The sequence below is a fragment of the Quercus lobata genome, chromosome 3 (assembly GCF_001633185.2).
Source record: "Quercus lobata isolate SW786 chromosome 3, ValleyOak3.0 Primary Assembly, whole genome shotgun sequence".
NCBI classification, from domain to species: domain Eukaryota; kingdom Viridiplantae; phylum Streptophyta; class Magnoliopsida; order Fagales; family Fagaceae; genus Quercus; species Quercus lobata.
The window spans coordinates 71,201,682-71,223,383 of record NC_044906.1 but is presented as its reverse complement, the minus strand read 5'-3'; the positions used below and the strand labels follow the sequence as shown (position 1 = coordinate 71,223,383).

At 35.9% G+C, this 21,702-nt stretch overlaps 1 non-coding gene across 1 annotated transcript; it reads right to left on the bottom strand.

Moving 5' to 3' along the window:
• Positions 1–16,291: 16,291 nt before the first annotated feature.
• On the bottom strand, positions 16,292–16,363 carry TRNAE-UUC. Its single transcript has one exon. It is a non-coding gene; the product is annotated as a tRNA-Glu (tRNA).
• Between the last annotated feature and the right edge of the window lie 5,339 nt (positions 16,364–21,702).

The following is a 21,702-nucleotide window of genomic DNA, read 5'->3' as shown; positions in this document are numbered from 1 at the left end:
CAACCCAATGAATTCTATTTATTCCGGACAAGGGCTACAATTTAGTCCCCTTTGCGAAACAGGATGGCTTTATTGTTAAAGATTCTCCATTTCACTAATTTTATAGGTCGGCAATGAAAGGGAATATATTGAGTGGTTGAGTAAAATTCTCGAGCTCAAAGATTGGTTAGGGATAATTAGTTTGTGGAATTATTAGGATTTAAAGTTGATGTACTTTTTATCATTCAGCGTGAAAGCGTAGATTGAGGTGGTTGTGTCGTCACCTACCATTAAAAACAATGCTATTTATATAGCAATACTATGGACATAACTTTGTTCACAACTTACTAATGCAGCAAGTTGTGATCAAACTAGTATTATTTTCTCGTGGATTTATTATTATCGTTATTTTTTATTATGTATCAATTACAACAAATCACATAAACGATTGTGAAAAATTGGATTTCTTTCCATTCTCTCTTTAGCTTGACAGGGTGGGACAATTTGTTTTTTGTTTTTTCCTTTATTTCCTTTACATTTGTTGCCGATTCCATACTTATTATCCTTTTGGGTGTGTGAGGGGACAACTTTGTTTGACATGTTATGGGCTCAAGTAAGCTTCTATATAAGGCCGAATCAAGAAGCACTCAAGGAGAATCAAACTCCTATGGGATAGAGAGAATTATGAATATGGGTTGGAGTCAGCTTGCATCATATTGAATCAAGGACCACTTGTGAATGAGCGACTCTTACGCAAACTGATTGAATTGGTTTGTGGAATTTTTCAATTGGCTTATATTGTCTTTTCTTTTTAATAATTTCTTTCTTTTTTTTTTTCTTTCTTTCTCTTTTTACTCAAACCTTAATTTCCTTGTGAAAAGGGGGACAAAGCAATTTAAAAAGAACTTTGTTGGGTCTGCCATTATCCTATCACATGTCCAAGCCCATTACTATTTTTTGACAAAAGTGGTGCTTGGATTAAAGAGGTTAAAGTTATATTTCAAATAAGTTTGAATGTCTAACAAGGCTTTGCCTTAACTTCTTCAAAAAAAGGCTTTGCCTTAACTAAACAAACATATTGTTTTAACATATGCAGAGTTAAAACTTTAGTGTCTTGTAAAGCAAATAGGAAAGCCACAAGGATTACACTAAGGGAGTGAGTGAGGACTACTATTTGCAATGACAATAGAGACTTTAGTGCTTGGTAATATCTATGATATGTTTCCTAGCAAATAAGGTAGTTTGTTTCTAATTTTCCTTTTTTTTTTTTGCTTGGAATATACTCATCCTCATGCTCTAGCCTGCATTTTGCAATGTGGATTACAGAGTTCATATAGTTTGTATATATATATATAATGGGTGAATTGATGTGCTCATATTAATGAGACAAAATTTAATACTTGAATAATATTCATTGGGGTATAATTATTAATTTGTGGTTCTAATTAGGCCAGCTTATAAAGTGCTTTGTCCTCAAATAAGAAATACATGTTCAAATTTTGGCTATACAAAAAAAGATACTAATCGGTATTTTGGGCTAATTGTAAAAAATAATCATTATTAAATACACCTCATAAATTTTAAATTCTATCTTATATATAAAATTAATTTTTTAATACTAATTTTATCAATCAAATATCTGGTTAGTACAAAATATTTGAAAGAACTACAGTAATTTGTTGTCAACAATTTATGACCTTTTTGGTGGCACAAACTTTTTCACGAGTAATGTGTTGTACTTTTTCCTCATACCAAACGCATTGTTAATTTCCTTTACCGGGCACCTGTTTATACAATGGATCTTAGCTTTTTAGTTTGTTCACTATCGATAGAAACAAGTATCGCTATCGATACTTGTTTCTATCGATAGAAACAAGTGTTCACTTCATGGAGTAGTACACCTAACGCTAACATTACTTCATGGTATTTCTTTCCATTATTACCATAGTATATTCTTTATTAGCATGAAAATGCAATTATACTGGTCATCTATTTTTTTTTTTTTTCAGGTGAGAATTCTTCATTAAAAAAAATATAGATGTTTGACATGTAATCCTTTTCTTTTTCAGTGTGATTGACATCTAATCCAGATAGTAATTTGATCTATCATGATAAGGCAATCTTGGAATTGTCAATTATGGACTGGACCTTACTTATTTGGGCATCACCTATCATTTTCCTTCCCTAAAATAAATCTAACAATGCTAAATTTATTTTTATGACTAATAGATAATAAGAATGGAGTTGGCTTGAGCCTCCAGTGCACTGTATGTTGTATCCGTTGTGATGGCAACATGTGATAAAAAATGGATATATGTTATCATTTTAACGAGTCCAGTGTACTAAATCACTAGATCCAATCTTTGCTTAATAAAAATGATATTAATGATGAAAACTCATCTATACTACTGATAACAAGATTTTCTTGTTTGAGCTTGACTTTTTAACTGTCCCAAATTGCCATCACACGCATAACAGTTAAAAACTTAACAAATTGTAATTAATGGAGACAAGTCATATTTCTAATTTTCAAAATCCTTGATTTTAGATAAACTTCTTTTCTCCCTCTACACATATTCAAATTGAACATTCATCTGTTAGTTGAGTTCCTACTTGGGTTTCTTATCCTTTTTTTTTTTCTTTTTGAATCTCAAACTTATCGAAAAGTATTTGCATTTGTATGGCTTTTGAAACAAATTGGAATTAAGTTATATGCTGACAATTGGATATTTTTTATGTGGGCGTCTCTCTTAACATGTATTCCTTTTTTTTTTCTTCTTGTTGTATTTATGTGTGTTTTATGTTGTAGTTATTAGGATTTTTTATTGAATGGCTGGTTATTAGGAAGTTTGTTTCCCTTTTTTTCCCATTCTTTTGTGGGTATCTTTTACATGTCACTATTTAGTAGATGTTTTTGCTTTTGCATGGAGTTGGATTTAATTTTCAATTCATAAGGTAGTAAGGAATGCTTCAACCACAGCTGGCGAAGAAGGAAGTTGGACTCTCTGTCATGGCACCAATAACATTTCCTGAGTGGTCTCGCACAACAGCACCCAAACCAGCAACTCCGATCTTAGAGAAAGTGGCCCCATCAAAATTGACCTTGTACAATGGAAAGTTTGGAGGGGTCCAAAGAACAAGACTTACAGGCATCAGAAGGCTGTGCACTTTGCTCCCATTGACCTTCTTGAACTCATGGAGGAACTTCTTTGCCTTCTTTCGAATCTAATTAACCTAAATGGAAGCCTCACCAACCCGAATTGAATTTCTTCTAGACTAGATAAACCAGAAGATCAGTGCCATAAGATTAATGTCTAGCTTATCCCTCATTTTCATTTACATTTCCCACAAATCAGCAAACACCATGTTAAAATTGCAGGGCAGAGTAGCACGAGACAAGCTACAAGTGTGATGGGTAGTACAGTTGTTACTGAGGTGAAGAGCACTAACCAAGCCACAAGGGTTGTAGGGAGTGCAGCACTAACTGATAGGCAGTGCAGAGATCAAGACACACAGCGTGCATCAACATCTGACCAGAGTAGCACTGAAGTCTTGGAAGTCATTGAAGCAGTTCCACATCATGAATTCTTCATTCAAGAGCGCTGAGGATTTGGGTCCCAAGATTCTAGGAAGCAGTTAATGACAATTGACACGTGTATAATTCTAGAAGTTTCAATAACTGACTTTGGTGCCATATTTGGAAGTTAGTTATGTTCACTGTATATATAAACAGAGCACTATGTATTTTATTTGATTCATTCACTTCGTGTAATCATTTTGATCAATGAAATTCTCGCAATTCTATTTAGATTTCTCTCAGATTTTTTCATGGTATCAGAGCAGCTAGCACGGTTTACACTGATTTCCTAGCTTTTAGTTTGGTTCCAGAAGATTTTCTTTCGTTCCAAACAGAAATTTTCTCAAGAAAATTTCCTTGTTTTTTTTGCTGAGAAATCGTTCGAGAATTTCTTTCTGTTTCTTCTTTTCATTGAAGTTTTTTTTTTGTTGTTCAAGCTTTGAAGATTATTCATGGCTTCTGTTGAAGGAAGTGATCACTCTGATCCAACACACACTCAATCCACGCGACCAGTCTCAAGTTCCAATACACAGACCAATTCACCCAATCCTTTTCTGCTAAGTGCAAGTGAGAATCCAGGTAATATCTTAGTCACTCAGCCATTGTTGGGAATGAAGAACTATCAATCTTGGTCTAGGGCTATGGTTCTAGCACTCACTGCCAAGAAGAAGATAGGCTTCGTAAATGGAAAGATTGAGAAACCTGAAGTTGATTCTCCATTGTATGAAGATTGGGAAAGCTGTAACACAATGGTGCTTTCTTGGTTGATCAATTCAATGCATTTTGATGTGTCAAGTGGCATTATGTATTGTGAGACTGCGAGAGAGATGTGGCTTGAGTTGCAACGTGTGTTTTCTCAAGGAAATGGACCAAAAATTTATAACCTTCAACAAGAAATCTCTCAGATAACTCAGAGTCAATTGTCAGTGACTGAATATTACTCTAAGTTCAAGAAGCTTTGGGATCAACTGCTTCATTATGAACCTTTGCCAGCCTGTACTTGTGGTGCGATGAAGATACTCAGCATTGCTCATGAGAAATCCTATGTGATGAGGTTTCTAATGGGGCTCAATGAGAATTTTGAGACTGTGAGGAGTCATATTCTCATGCTTGAGCCATTTCCATCAATGAGCAAGGTGTATTCTTTGATTCTTCAAGAGGAGGCCCATAAAGGAATTGGTCATGGTCATGTTCTACCTACATTCCTAAACCTGATTCAGTGGCAATGTATGTTAATACCAAAGGGAATCCTGGTAGCAAAGCTGGACCTAAGAAGGAAAGACCCGTGTGCACCCACTGTAACATGCTTGGACACACTGTGGACAAATGTTACAAACTCCATGGTTATCCACCAGGTTATAAGCAAAAGGGGAAGTTCAATGTTAATCAAGTTTCCTTTCCACAAGGAGCTGCTGCTGAGAATGCATCTGCTCAATGTCCTATTACTAAGGCACAGTGTGAGCAGCTCCTTGCCCTTTTCAAGCCTGGTATTGATCAAGGTCAAAATCATCATGTTGCATCTATCAGTACAAGTGGAAGTGTCTCTGGTTTGACTACTGAAGCTCATGGTGTGCCTGCTGCAACTGGTGTGCCTCCCTCATCAGCCCTTAATAATTCCAATTTCATTGACTTTGAGCAGACCAGATATCACATATGCAGTACATAGGCTTAGTCAGTTCTTGGCACAACCTGGAGAAGGTGTTTTCTTTCCCACAGATTCTGATTTGCACTTAAAAGCAAACTGTGATGCGGATTGGGCTGGATGCCCTGACACAAGGAAGTCCTTGACAGGCTATTGTGTGTTTTTGGGTGATGCTTTGGTGTCTTGGAGATCTAAGAAACAAAGCATAGTGTCTAGATCAAGTGCTGAAGCAGAATACAGGGCAATGGCCACAACTACATGTGAGCTGACTTGGATATTACATTTATTACAAGATTTGCATGTTAAACATGACAGACCTGTTTTGTTGTACTGTGATAACCAGGCAGCACTTCACATAGCGGCAAACCCAGTGTTTCATGAAAGGTCCAAGCAAATAGAAGCTGATTGCCATGTTGTGAGAAATAGGATCATTGATGGTACACTTAAGACCTTCTATGTCTCAACCAAAAATCAGTTGGCAAATGTATTTACAAAAGCCTTAGGAGTTGAAAACTATTTGAGGTTGATCACTAGATTGGGTGTCATCAATATTTTTGCTCATGTAGTAGAATATCCTTCCCCACCTAAGTCAAGTCAGAAGGCAAGAGTTGTGCTCTTGAGGGGGAGTGTTAAAATTGCAGGGCATACTGCAGGGCAGAGTAGCACGAGACAAGCTACAAGTGTGATGGGTAGTATAGTTGTTGCTGAGGTGAAGAGCACTAACCAAGCCACAAGGGTTGTAGGGAGTGCAGCACTAGCTGATAGGCAGTGCAGAGATCAAGACACACAGCGTGCATCAACATCTGACCAGAGTAGCACTGAAGTCTTGGAAGTCATTGAATCAGTTCCACATCATGAATTCCTCATTCAAGAGCGCTGAGGATTTGGGTCCCAAGATTCTAGGAAGCAGTTAATGACAATTGACACGTGTATAATTCTAGAAGTTTCAATAACTGACTTTGGTGCCATATTTGGAAGTTAGTTATGTTCACTGTATATATAAACAGAGCACTGTGTATTTTATTTGATTCATTCACTTCGTGTAATCATTTTGATCAATGAAATTCTCCCAATTCTATTTAAATTTCTCTCAGATTTTTTCACACCACAAACTAGTACCTGAGTAGTTTAGTAGCCACTTCATTCGTCTCCCAAATCAAAGTGAGTGAGGCACAACCCCATAATGCATGTACAACATCTTCACATTCAGATTTGCAGCTCGCACAAAGGACTGAACCAACAACATTTCATTGCCAAAGGTTGCAAAGAGTAGGGAGAGAATTATGTGAGGCCTACCAAATTGTATGCTTAACTTTATGGGAAACTTGTAAATCCTAAATGCTATTCCACATCGAATGGGTTCGGTCTAGATTTGAGCAAGAAGGCAGCACCTTACGATTGGAGATAACAAGGAGTTTATAAGCACTACGCATTGAGAATTGACTTTGAGGGGTTGGGAGCCAAACCTACTTGTTAGGCATAACTCGGTAGCTTAGTGGAATCCCGAGGATAAGGCTTGCCTCTTGGGGGATGAACTCTGCTTTACCAAATCAACTTTCCAAGAATGGGACTCAGCATTTATTAGATCACCGACTCTAGCGTTTTGAGGTAGATTTAAAATAGGAGATACTATTTTTGGGCACAAAACCTTTGGCAGCCACCTATCCTTTCTGATCTGGATAGTCTTCCCATCCCCAACTCTCCAAACCGAACCCATTTCAATAACATGTCTTGCTTGGTAGAGGCTTTTCCAAGCATAGGACCCCTTATTTGCTAGAACACACTCCATGATGGAACAATGGGGAAAAAACTTTGCTTTGAACACCCTATGAAATAAGGAATTTTCCTGGGTATTGAGACGCCATACTTACTTGGTTAGAAGGGAATCGTTGAACTTGCTTAATTCTCGGAACCCCATAGCACCTTCATTCTTTGGGAGACAGAGCTTCTCCCAACTAACCCAATGGATATTCCTCTGCTCGCCCCTGTAACCCCACTAGAACTTCCTAATTAAGGTTTCAATCTCCTTGATAAGACCCTTGGGCAACTTAAAGCAAGACATTGTGTAAGTCGGGATTGCTTGAATCACCACCTTGATAAGCATTTCCCTCCCCGCTTGAGACAACAACTTCTCCTTCCACCCCTTTGGTTTCTTCTAGATTTTTTCCTTTATATTGCTAAAGGACATCTTTTTATGCCTACCAATAAGGGACGGCAGCCCAAGGTACTGTTCATATGTCTGGATTACAGGTACTCCCAAGAAAGCTTGAATTGCTTGTTTGGACTGGGCTGAGGTGTTTGAGCTAAAGAAAATATTCGTTTTCCCCCTATTGATGTTCTACCCCGATGCTTGTTCATATAGGTGCAGGATTGACTGAATTTTGACACATTCCGAGATTGTAGCTCGACAGAAAACCAAGCTGTCATCAGCAAAGAGTAGATGAGACACATGTGGCCCAACTGCACACAGAGACACATCCATTATTTCCCCATCTGATTCTGCCTTCTTGAGAAGGGCATGAAAGCCCTCTGTAACTAGTAAGAACAAATACGGGGAAAGAGGGTCTCCTTGTTGGAGACCCCTTCTCGGAGTGATAAGTCCATGAGGTTGTCCATTTAATATTATTGAATATGTCACAGACCGAATGCACATGGATATGAGACAGATAAATTTTTGGTTGAAACCCATCTTCACCATAATCTGCTCAAGAAAAGTCCATTCAACCCAGTCGTACGCTTTGCTTTTATCAAGCTTCAGAGCCATGAAACCCAATTTACCCATTCTCTTTGACTTCAAGTAGTGAAGCATCTCATGTGCAATAAGGATATTGTCGGTGACGATCCTTTCCAACATAAAAGCACTCTAGGTTTCCGATATAACCTGGGGAAGAAGTGCTTTCAAGCAATTTGCAAGAATCTTTACAATGAGTTTGTATAGAACATTACTTAAGCTTATAGGGGGAAATCAGTAACCCGACAACCACTCTTTACTTTAGGAATAAGAGTTAAGAATGTATGGTTAAGAATGTCAGGAAGGATACCTGAGTTGAGAACCGAGAGCACCGCATTCGAGACCTCAGACCTCACCTTATCCCAGAACTGTTTATAGAATAAAGGAAGTAACCCATCCAAACCTAGAGCTGTATTGGATTCCATCTATTGAATGGCAACCCTTACTTCACTTGCTTTAAAAGGTCCATCCAAGTCCTCATTCATGGTTAAGCTGACTCTTGGTTCAACCCCACTCAAAACTGGGTCCAGAGACAGGGGGTTTAAGGAAGTAAACAAACTCGAGAAGTAATTAACAATCATATCACCGACTCTGCCCTCATTTTCAATCCAATCACCAACTTCGTTCTCTAAGCCTGCTATGAAATTTCTCTCATCCCTTTCCAAGGATCGGCAATGGAAATATTTTGTATTTTGATCACCATACTTTAGCCAGTCCAACTTAGCTCTTTGGTTCCACATACATTCCTCCAGCTTCATCAAATTTTCAATCTCCTCACTCAGGGACTTCACTCTGTCATGGTCTCCTCCCACCATAGACGAAGCCTCAGCTTTCACCAACTGCTTTCTTTTTTGAGCCAATAAAATGTGGACATTTCCAAAAACCTTCTTATTCCAAGTGCACAAAAGGGATTGACAGTTACTAACCTTCAACAGGACATTCTCCATTGGACCACTCGTTAAGCCTATATCCCAGGCAAAGTGGACTACTCCCTTACAACGCTCATCATTTAACCACATGGACTCGAACCTGAAGGGTTTGTTTGGCCTATAGAAACGGTTCTGAGCATCATCAGTACATAACCAAATCAGATTGTGATCAGAGGAAGAGCCTAACAAATGGTGAAGCCGAGCTGTTGGGAATTTGAGCATCCAATCAACTGAGACCATTGCCCAATCCAACCTAACCCAAATCATTGGACCATTGTACCGCTTGTTACACCAAGTGAACGGTAGACCCGTGAAGCCCAAATCCTTTAACCTGCAAACATCTAAACAATCTCTAAAACCTTGCAGATTCAGTTGAGACCCAAGGTGGTGCAGCACAGTCCAAGAGTCTTCCCGGTTGGCAACTTTAGGGGCTCCATAGAAAACCGTCAAGTGCCAGGCGTCATCAACTCTTGGATTCACCACTGCATTGATATGGTGAGGAGAATATGTACGAATGTGAAGGTCGAGCTCATTCGTCCAAAACAGAGCAAGCCCACCACTGAGGTTTCTCCAAGGAACAATGAAGAGATTATCAAAACTCAAATGACAATGAATCCTTTCCAAATAAGCTTTCTTCTTCTTTATCTCCATCAGAAAGACTACCTTGGGAGCCTTTGCGTTCACCAAATCGGAAAGCTCTCGAACTCGCCGTGGGTTCCCAAGCCCACGACAGTTCCAACTCAAGCAATTCATGATGGTTGGCAGGGTTGGGGACCAACCACCACCATTGAGTTGTTGCTGAGGTCAACATTTTTTGCTTAGCGATGAACACCTCTTCGTTTAGATACTGGGATATCTAAGGCTTTTGGTAAGAGACATTTTCGTGAAGGTTCTGGATTAAGAACTGTTTTAGAAAGGGTTTGGGACTCTGTATTATTTCTGACTTTTATCCTAAACTTTCTGGGCTTTATTTCAGTTTTCTGCCCAATCCTGTTAGTAATATCTTACAAGGGAATTTTGATTTTTGGACTTGACAGGCCGAAAGGAAAGGGGGGGGGATGGGAGTTTTTAATAGGCCTAGCTTTGCTTGGGTTCGGCTTGGTTTGAACCTGAAGTGGGCCAATATTTTCCAAATTTCTCACGTTTAAAATAGGCGGGCCAAAGCCCACAGCTACACTCACAGGAGAACACTTTCTATCACTCGAACTTCTCAATTCAGACTCCCTACCTTTTCCGTCCCTATTCTTACCCATGACATCCTCAAACTTTCTAAGTTCTCGATCAATTTCATCTAGTTTATTTTGGAAAAGATCATTGCTTCCAAACTAACCTGAGATCTTCTCTTTTCCCTTTGGCTCATTTCCCATTGACTTCCCACCTGCTGACACGCCTAAAGTTATGAGACTGTTGCCGACTATCTGTGCTTCCTTAAGGGAAAAGTCACCGAGTTGATTTGACTTGCTTGAAGACCCCTCGCAGCCAGCTAAGACATCACAGTCATTTTGAGGCCCGGTTTTAGGGGGAAGATCTTCCTCATTAATGGCAGTATCATGGGTGTCCATTTCCACGTCGAGCTCAGTCATCAAGGGATGGTGGAGGGTAAAACCACCCACCACTGCAACTAACCCACCACCCAAGTTCACTGAATGTCTTGGCCTGGAATTGTCAACATTTTCATAGAACCCCGGAACAACAATGACGGGTTTGCTGTAGGATCCATACAGCGGAGCATGCAGTGAGCTACTGAATTGTTGTTGGTCGATGGAGAGGGTTCCCTTGCTATTTATCCACAGCATACAGTCCTTGTCATCGTGATCAAAACAACCACACCAATAACAAATGTTAGGGAGACATTTGTATTTAAATCCTACCCATCTTTTCTCTCCATTTTCCAGAGTTATTAGGCGGCCTCAACACAGAGGGAGGGAGATATCCAATGTAACCTTCACTCTCATAAAACTACCTCCTTCCTTATCAACCTCATCAATTAAGCGACACACCTTACCCACAGACTCACAGATCGATTCAGCAACTGTTTTATTCATGAATCTGATAGATATGTCATGAACTTGCACCCAAAACGAAGCCTCATTGAACGGAATCTCCTGGATTGACCCATCACCCTCATATTTCTTCATAACTACTAGGTGCTTATCAAAGCACCATGGTTCACTTTAAAGAACACGATCAACATGAACCCTTTTTGGAAAACAAATAATATAATGTGATTATCAAGATTTCGGATTTTGAAACCACTAGTAGAATGCCACAGTTGCCTGAAGGTCCTACCCATTGCCTTCATATTTAAGGCATGTTTTGTCAAGAACTTAGCAACAATGATAAACTCAGAGGATCGTAGCTGGTTTTTTAACGAAAAATTGGAACCTTCTCTATCATGGAGGGAGAGATTTTTCCAGTTTTTTGTTAAATCCTCCATTGGTAATAGCAGACAAGAAGAAAGAAACTGTTTCCCAAAAAGGCCCTAGAAGAAAGAAAAACCTACTAGCTCCAAGAGGCAAACTTGTTGACTCTAGAGAACAAACCACCTCTAGGAAGGAGGGCTCTTTTCTTCGCAAAGGAACCGAGCATCTTTGAAGTTTCTGTCGAGTGTGATTTTGAGGTCATTATTAAGGCCATACTAGCAGGTGACACAGCCAATTCGGAAAATGGTCATGTGATTAGTGACATTTTGTCTGTAGTAAAGGATTTTCATTTTTGTATTTTCTCTCATGTAAAACATATAGGCAATATCGTTGCCCATTTTCTTGCCAAGAAGGTTGTTTCTGGCAATGAGCTACAGGTTTGGATTGAATCCTCTCCTGATGATATAGCTCCTCTAGTAATTCGAGACTCGTTGTAATCTGTTTGAGTTTTAATGAAATTTGCTTGGTCTTCGGGTCCGGTTTCTCAAAAAAAAAAAAGGTAGTAAGGAATGGTGTCTTTTGACAATGGTTTATGTTTGTTGGTGAATTGTGGTTTGTGAGGATGTAAATGATTTGATTTTACTGTAATGATTGGGTGGGTTAAGGAAGAGATGGATGCGTATTTATTTTATTTTGTGACTCTAGAATTTAGGCGAAAACATCATTTTGGTCCCTACATTTTTGGATCATGGTCAATTTGGTCCCTACATTTTGGTAGCAGACAATTTGATCTCTCTTATTTTCAATTTGCAATCAATTTGGTTTTTACCGTTAACTCACTAACGAAAAATGCCTACGTGACAAACAAATTGCACTGTTGGCATGTCTAATATTAAATAAAATGCTGATGTGTCTAAATTTTAGTGTCCACCTCAACACTTATTTATATATAAAAAAAAAAGCCACTTCAGCTTTTTCAATATATATATAACAATTTATTTTTAATTTTATATTTCTTACAATTTCTTTAATAAAAAAAAAAATTAAAAAAACACTGAAGAGTGCCCTCCGTCTCTCTGAGTCTTCTCAATCTTTAATCTCCATCTCTCCAACTCTCAATTTCTTTTAGTCTTATATGTCAAAAGTTGAAACCAAAAAGCCCACTTGTCTCCTAAAGAAATAGAGCACAATTAATTCCTTCCTTCGTGGTTATCTTATCTCCCTCTTCTCAAGCCACTCTCTTAAACAAAATCAGAATAAAAAATCCCACCATCAACTAACACCTTCATCTCAAAAGCTAACCATTCAAGATCCATAAGCCACCCACCAGACCTCCATCAACTAAAGGCCCCAAACCAACAAATGAAACCCATCCCAAAAGCATAGCTTGGTGTTTGGAGTTTAGATACAATCTAGTGCCCCGACGCCGTATGACGAATCTACTGGGTATGACAACAAAAGATTTTTTGATTTGGTTGTGGGTTTGGTTTGGGTTGATTTACAAGTTTGATTTGGATGTGTATTTGAGTGAGCCTCTATTTGTTTGCTGAGAAAACAAGAGAAAAACTAAACAAAATGTCTGATTGATGAGATGTCAACGATTGTTACTGCAAACGCTGAAGCTCTTCCACGAAGTTGTTGAAGATGGGTTTTTAGTTTATAATTTGTGAGAACGTTTAGATTTGGTTAAACTCCCTAACTACAGATTCTAGGCTTAGGGAAGAAGAACAATGAATGGTGTTGAGCCAAAAAAATATTTGGTAAAGTAAATGATGAGGTAAAAATTTTGTTTGGTTAGTAACTGCAGATTCTGGGTTCGGGGGAAGAACAATGAAGAACATTGTGTAAAAGTAAAATGAAATTATCTTTGGTTAATGAAATTGTAAGAAAAATAAAAGATAAAACAAACAAAGGAAAAAATTGGAGAAGAAATTATAAAAATAATAAAAAAAGCTGATGGGACTTTTTTTTGCCATGTAAGCGCTGAGTGGTTACTAAAATTCAGACACATCAGCATTTTATTTAATATTTTAATATTAGGCATGCCAACAATGCAATCCGTTTGCCATGTGGGTATTTTCTGTTAGTAAGTTAACGATAGAGATCAAATTAATTGCAAATTGAAAACAACAGGGATCAAATTGGCCGCTATCAAAATATAAGGACCAAATTGACCATGACCCTAAAATGTAAGAACCAAAATAGTGTTTTCGCCTAAAATTTATCAAGGACCCAGATACAATACAACAAAATTTAGTATATGAGGAGTTTCTTTTGGTACAACAATAGAAGAATTACAATATTAAAAGATATGGGTTTCTAGCCTTTAATATCCAAGTTTTTATTTATTTATGTTTTTTATTGAAACTTAGATTTCAAAGTTACAACATATTTCAATTTTCGTATTAATGTTTCTAGAGATTTCAAGTACATAGTAGATTTTGTGTTAAGTTTACTTTGTTTAAAATTAATTTAAGGGATAATTACACTTTACCCACCTGTGATTTGCCTCTAATTCTATGTGTCCACCCGTGGTTTAAATTTTGACACTTTGCCCACCTGTGATTCTGACTGTGAGTGCTTCGTTACCCACCTCAATGTTTTCCGTTACTCTAACACCAAATAAGTAAAAAAACACATCCCAAAACGGATCAAAACTCACTCACTCCCACTCGCTTGAGACAACTGTGGCAGATCCGAGCCAAGGAAGAAAGATATAGTTGCTCCTTTGTTTAGCTGTGGCAGATCCTACAATGGGCTTCGATTCGTGCATGCTCCTGGGTTTTGATCGTGCATGCTCTTGGGTTTTGATCGTGGGTAGCTTAAAACTAATTCTAAAAAAAAAATTCTCTTATATATTTTTAGTTTTTACCACGTATATCCTCTATACCTCAGACACATCAGTTACCCAAGAATGTGAGAGACAGGAGTTACTATCCTCATCTGAATGGAATCTCCTATATATAAACTAGCTAGACCCTATAGTCTTTTTCGACATAAACCAAATTCGCATGCAGCACCAAATGAGTACTAAAACATTGTTGAGAAGTAAACTCAGTAAAGACAAAATTCAAGTTCACTAGCACATGCAATGCAACAACGAAAGGCAGAAAAATTGCCTTTTTCAAGTTATAACATAGAATGTAACTGGCTCATATAACAGGCTTGCATATATTAGCTTGTTCTTGGCAAGTTGGGTTCAGGAGATTCTATTCACTTGTTTGTTGGGTAAGGTCATTAATATCTGGGTTGCACAGCTCGTGATCCAAATAAAATGTGGAGAGCTAACTTTTATACTGACTGGATTTGCTTGTTCCCTTCTCACAATAAATGAAAAGAAATTCAAAAACATATCTCGTCAACCATCGATCCAATCTAGCATATGTCCCACGATCAAAACCCAGGAGTATGCACAATCAAAATCCAGGTTCAATACCCACGATCAAAACCCAGGAGCATGCACGAATCGAAGCCCATTGTAGGATCTGCCACAGCTGAACAAAGGAGCAACTGTGTCTTTCTTCCTCGGCTCGGATCTGCCACAGTTGTCTCAAGCGAGTGGGAGTGAGTGAGTTTGGTGAGCAAGCCGAGTAGGAGTGAGTGAGTATTGGGAGTGAGAGTGAGTTTTGATCCGTTTTGGGATGTGTTTTTTACTTATTTGGTGTTAGAGTAACGGAAAACATTGAGGTGGGTTACAGAGCACTCACGGTCAGAATCACAGGTGGGCAAAGTGTCAAAATTTAAACCACGGGTGGGCACATAGAATTAGAGGCAAACCACAGGTGGGTAAAGTGTAATTATCCCTTAATTTAAAGTACAAGAGTTTCAATTTTTGGATAAATTTTTTATTATTAGATTTTACAGTGTTACAACATATTTCAATTTTTGTATCAAAATTTTTTAAGAGACTTCAAGTCAATTTTAGATTTTGTTTCAAGTATCATTTAAAAAAAAACTATTTTAAAATTCATTAAAAATGGTTTTAGTCCATTAAAGAATACAATTTAAAGAAAATGTTAGAATGTTTAAAATGTATATTATGTTATATATATATATATATATATGAGTATTAGATTTGCATAATTGGATTACTTTTATTTGACAACAAATATAACAAAGTCAGTAAAAAATCAACTGAATTAAGAAGTTTTTAAAATAGCCTTACCCTTTAGTTAAATTGGCTTTTTTGAAAAAGTCAAAAAGAGAATTAAAAAGTGATTTTATCACTAAACCAAAATTTAGTCAAAATTATCTCTTGACCTTTAAAAACTACGTCGAATTACTTTTAAAAAAAAAAAGTCCAAGTTCTTAGCACACATCTAACTATAAAATTTTTTGTTTGATGTTCTAACTACAAATTTTTAAATGACTCAAACTTATCATTTAGCAATACATGATATAGAGAGTAAAGAATTAAAAATAAATAGATAAATAAAGGAGCATGAAGGATTTGCTGTCCAATTTAATGTCTTGCCAAATTTGACCTTGCTAAATAGTTAAAAAAGTTTTAAAAACATAAAATAAGGAGGACAAACAAGTAAATTAATGGGTCACATTCAATTGAAAAAATTAAGACACCACCACCAAAGACAATCACTCAATTGAGTCAGTTCCATCTTATCAAAAAAAAAATTGAGTTTTTTCCAAGTTCGAACAAAAATTGATCTCCCTTATCAAAATGCCTTTATCACTTTAAAAAATATATTAATATTAATATATATTTAACTAGCCTCATCTCCTCGGCTATTTTTTTGGGTTAGTGTCATAAATTTTTTTTAATAACTCACAAAAGTATAGTTGCATATTACATGCACACATTCAGTTATTATGAATTTCATCGCTCATAAAAAAAAAACAACATACTTTGGATATCCTTTCATGTGATTAAGACATAAAATAACTCCATTGTTGCTAAATGGACACCATCCAGGGTTCAAGTCTCTTCACTTTCAACTATTGAATTATCAAAAATAAAAACATTAATCAATTATCTACATGAATTTTCATGTGAAATATTGGAGGAAATTAAAATACTCTCTGAACTAAAAGAGTTATTGAAAAAATAAAAAATTCCATTGCCGGGAATTGAACCCGGGTCGCCTGGGTGAAAGCCAGGTATCCTAACCGCTGGACGACAATGGATTATTGGTTTATTGGATTATTTATTTTAAGAATTATGTTATTTCTCATGAGCAGCTCACAAATTGGTAGATACAAGTTAGTGTGAATACAATATTATTCTAACAACTTTTTCCCCCTATTATTGAAAAACTGTATTATATACAAATAGCTAAAATATTACAAAAAAATGTATCTCAAAAAAGAAATTTGGAAACCTGGAGAATGTGCATAATATCTCTTATATTTTATTTATTTCAAAATGAATAGATAAAATTTTAGTAAATGATCCGGTTATGTTTATATCTTCAATTAGGAATGTCATGTTTTAGTGTTTTACCATCTTTAAGTACTGTACAATAATCTGGTGGTATCTATTTGTGGACAGTTTGACATATAAGATGTGCTTGGGCTTTGAAACTTGTTAATTTGAAACTATACAGTCATTGAACTCCAAATTTGGGCCTCTATTACTTAAAAGTTAAAACTAGCCTATAAATGAGGCCCTACAACTTTCCAAGCTGTTCAGGATTTCAATTTGTCGGTTGGAACTTGTACCATTTGGAAAGTTTTGGTTTATAGATACAAAATCTAGTAACTTGATTTCTGAAAAAAAAAAGGGATTTTTTTTTTTTTTTTGAGAAACAATCTAATAACTTGATGAAACTAGTAACTTGATATGATTTACAGATTGAGAACCATGATCCATACATTAATATTACGGAGCATATACAATCTTTGTTTTATAGATACAAAAAAAAATTTAAAACCCATATGGTATGTTACATATTAATTGTTTTTTATTTTTTATTTATTGAGAAAAAGGTAAGTAATTTTACTGAACTAAAAAAAAAATGGTCAAAGATATGAATGATATTTTTTATAAACAAAATTTGAATACAAAATCTTTTATTAACCATTTGGAACTCACTATGAAACACATAATTGATATCCGGAAAAATGTACATATATAGATTTTCTCTTCATATCTATTAAACTCACATGATGAAGAGCACCCCTATTACCCATAACATAAAAGTTGTTCCGTTTGTCAGTCATGTTAGTAGGATTCAACTAGCTAGGACCCATGATAGAGCCGTGAGCTTCTTCATAGCAAATAAATTAAAGGGCAAACAATTTGAGCACATGTGATTTGACCGAAATTTAATTTGTCTACCTGTAGTTTGAAATTTGACATTTTACTCATCTAAGATTTGACCGAAATTTAAGTTGCCTACTTGTAGTTTGAAATCCCATGATGCAAGTGTTTCGCTAGATTATTTTTTATCTTATTTGATCTTGTACTTTTATGTTTTTTGTGTTTTTGGAGAAAAGAGATATAAAAGTAAAGCAAAATTACATATTTAGCCCTATTTTTAATAAATGTGGATTACAAAACTCTAACTGAAATAACCACAAGTGGTAAAGTGTCAAATTTCAAACTATAAGTAAATGACTTAAATTTCAGACAAACCATAGGTGGGTAAGTTGTAATTTGCTCTAAATAAAAATAACCAAAATGTTGGAAACCTGTCATCATTTCCAATTGTGATTGCTTGTATTTTACATAATGTAATAAATGTGTTTTTTTTTTAATATGTAATGATAAATATTGTGACTTTACGTTAGAACCTTATTTCTTTCCATTGTATTTATTTTTCAAATAAAAATAACTAAAGTGTTGGGAAAAAAGAGAAATGGCTATCATCATTTCCAATTGTGATTGCTTGTCTTTACATTAGGTAAATCCGTAAATGTGTTTTTTTAGTAAGTAAGAGCATTAGCATCCGGGATGCAAAAAAGTTCTACTTTGCATCCTTAAAAACCTACTTTATCTATTTTACCATCTTATTTTACAACTCCTCCAACATCCTAGTTTTTATTTTTACATCCAACTCATTAAAATAATATAAACCATACAAATAAAAAAAAAATATATATATATATCTCTTCCATTCCTCTCTTTCCTCTCTTTCTTTGTCTTTATCTCTCCAGTCTATCTCTATCTCCCAAGCAAACCAATCACAACCACCATTGCACCATTACACATGCCCCGCAAGGTAGCAATCACCACCACCCCACCACCACCACACAACCCAGCAAGGCAGCAACCACCACCACCCCACCATCACACACATCCCACCAAGGCAGAAACCACCAACAAAATAGAAAAAGAAAAGAAAAAAAAAAAAAAAACCAATAACCAAGCACAACCACCACCCAAACACCAAACCACCACTGATCCGACCACCCAAACACCAAAACCACTAATCCGGCCACCTAATCACCATACCAACACCGATTCAACCACCTAAACACCAACCCACAACCCATCCCATTTCCACCAAGATCCACCAAAACCCACAACCCATTCGACACAATCCCCATGCCGCCACCATCGCATCGCCCACGACCACCAGAAACCCACAAATCTCATCTCCACCATAGCCCCATTTGACCTACAACCCACAGCCCACGTCTCCACCACAGCTCCACCCAACCCACAACCCACAACCAAGAAAAAAAACCTCCAAATTGAGAGAGAAAGATGAAAAAAGAATAGAGAAGAGAGAAGAGTTGGAGAAGAAAAGATAGGGATCGGAGACAGAGAGTGAGAGTGATTCAAAAAGAAAAGAAGAAGAGAGAGAGGAGAGAGAGTCAGAGATTGAGAAGAAAGAGAAGAGAGAGGAAAGAAAAAAAAATATTTTATTTATCCATCCGTGCTATAGTAGGTTGTATATACCCATACTTATTGTAGCAGGTTGAATTTTTTTTTTTTAGGTTCCCATACCCAGATGGAGCACATTTTTACGGGTTTAGTGTGTATAATAGCAACTAGGGGGTGTTTACACCCCCCAATGTTGCCTTGTTTGGATTTTTTTTTTTTTTTTATTACTCATCACTCCTCACTCAATTTCCGTCACTCATCACTCATCACTCATCACCCATCACTCATCACTCATCACTCAATTTTTCACACCGTTTGGCATCATCACCCAATTTCCATCACTCAATATTTTTTACACTATTTATGGGCCCCACACCTGTCACTTTGTCAGATTTTTTTTTCCAGTACCCAAACTCACCGAATCTAGTAAAAAAAAAAAAAAAACCCAGAAACCGAACCCAGTGAAAAGAAGAAGAAAAAAAAAAAAAAAAAAAAAAAACACAGCCAACGGAGACCAGTGAAAGAAGAAGAAGAAAAGAACCCAGCCAACGTGAAAGAAGAAGAAAAAAGAGAAGAAAAAAGAAAAGAAAAAAAGAACCCAGCCAACGAAAAAAAAAAAAGCCAATGGAGACAGTACTGAAAGAAGAAAGAAAAGTGGAGAAGAAAGGAAAAAAAAAATGGTCAAAAGTTGCGGCTGTGGGTCCCTTTATGTGTGTTTATTTACGAAAATGCCATTGAGTTATGAGTTATGGAAACTGAAAACAGCCAAAATGTGTTTTCAATTTCCATAACTCATAACTCAAAAATCAGAGAATTGAGTAATGAAAACAGAGTTATGGAAACTGAAAACAGCCAAAATGTGTTTTCAATTTTCATAACTCATAACTCAAAAATCAGAGAATTGAGTTATGGGTCCCACCATTTTTGAGTTATGAGTTATGAAAACTGAGAATTGAGTTATCAAAATTGGAAATCCAAACAAGCAGTAATGTTCTAATGATAAATATTGCACTTTTGTGTTAAAATCTTATTTCTTTTTCTTTTGTGTTTATTTTTCAAATAAAAAATGACTTTGTTAGCTAATATTTTAAAAAATATTTGTTAGTGAATTATTTTTTAAAATTTTTTATAAGAAAAGTAACCATAAAAAAAAAAAAGACTTTTTAACTGTTTTATTTATTTATGTATTTATTTTTTATAGAAGTGATCTCAAAACTCTTGTAAAATAATTTATTAATAAATATCTCAAAGACATCAAGAAAATAAAAAATAAAAAACCCCAAAGCCTCCTATTGACATTAACAGACTAACAAGAGAGCATGATCTATATATTTTTTCCAGTCAAATCTTTATGATTATTAATTAGTAACAACAAATTCAGAAAAGTTTGTGTCTTGTTTCTGGTAAAAGTGGTTGGGCCCTATCAGATGCTTCCTTGAGATGACGGTTCAACTAATGCAGCATATCCTGTCTTAGTCAATAGCTATGATTAAGATGAACCAATGGGCTAGTCTAAATATTGGTACATATGGTAGTGATGTATAAGGGCCCACTTTTGTGTACCCAATTCCAGAACCCTAGAATAGATATCAATGCTTCACTCTAATCCCATCACTCCTTCAGAGTCCAGTCAAATCCTGTTCGAATTTTTGGATTTTTTTTTTTTTTTTTTTTTTAAGAAATTTGTCCTAAGAAAAAGATAATATTTTGTATACATATTTATTCGCATCAAAACCTAATAAATGAGAGATATTTGTGTAAAAATAATTACTCACTAACATGTCTTTCATTTGTTAGTGAGGTAATTATTTTTTGCTAACGTGTCTCACACTTATTAGATTTTGATGTCACTAACATGGTATCATTTGATACAAAATATCTTTTCTTAAGTAAGAGAGCTTAACTATAAGGAAAATCTTAAGGAATGTCCTAAAAGCATTTATTAGTGAATTGTTTTAGAAAAGTTTTTACGAAAAAAGAAAAAAAAGTAAGAAAAATGTTAAAAAAATGCTTCAAGGATATTAGTTTAGGAATTATTTTTAGAAATATTTTATTGTAAAATGATAAAGTAATTGATTTTGTTGAAAGTTTTTTTATATTTTCCGTAAAAGTGATGTCAAAACTTTCCTAATATAGTTTATTAACAATTGTCCTATAGGCACCTGTTAACATGACCTAAAAAGCAATTAATGTTTTGACAGTTTTTTTTTTTTTTCTCATAAAAAATGGTATAAAAACTTTCTTAAAATAGTTTTTAACAATTACCCTAAGGACATCTGTACAGACTCAATTTGATCCATAGCCCAAAAGATTCAGACAATGACCTAATAGGCCCACAACAATAGATTTATTAGAGAATGGATTTGTTACTGAGCATTCAATGAGTTAGAAGTAACTCACAGTAGGTTAATTAGCGTTGGAATGACTAAAATGAACAAGTTGAAAAGAAAAAGACTCCTTGGCCATGCCCGAGGATGGGATGTTATTATAGATATTTTCAGACTTATACAAATATTTCAAGTTCTTGGTTACAAGGTGGTTTCTTTTTTGGTTTTCTGATGATCCCTTATGTAATGGAATCCTTCTCCTTTTATACTCCATTTCTTTCTTTCATCTTAGTCTTCCACGTGTACATTAGATTGCTAATCTCCTTGATACTTGTCCTATCAGTACCTTCTTGAAGTCTTTGTGGGTA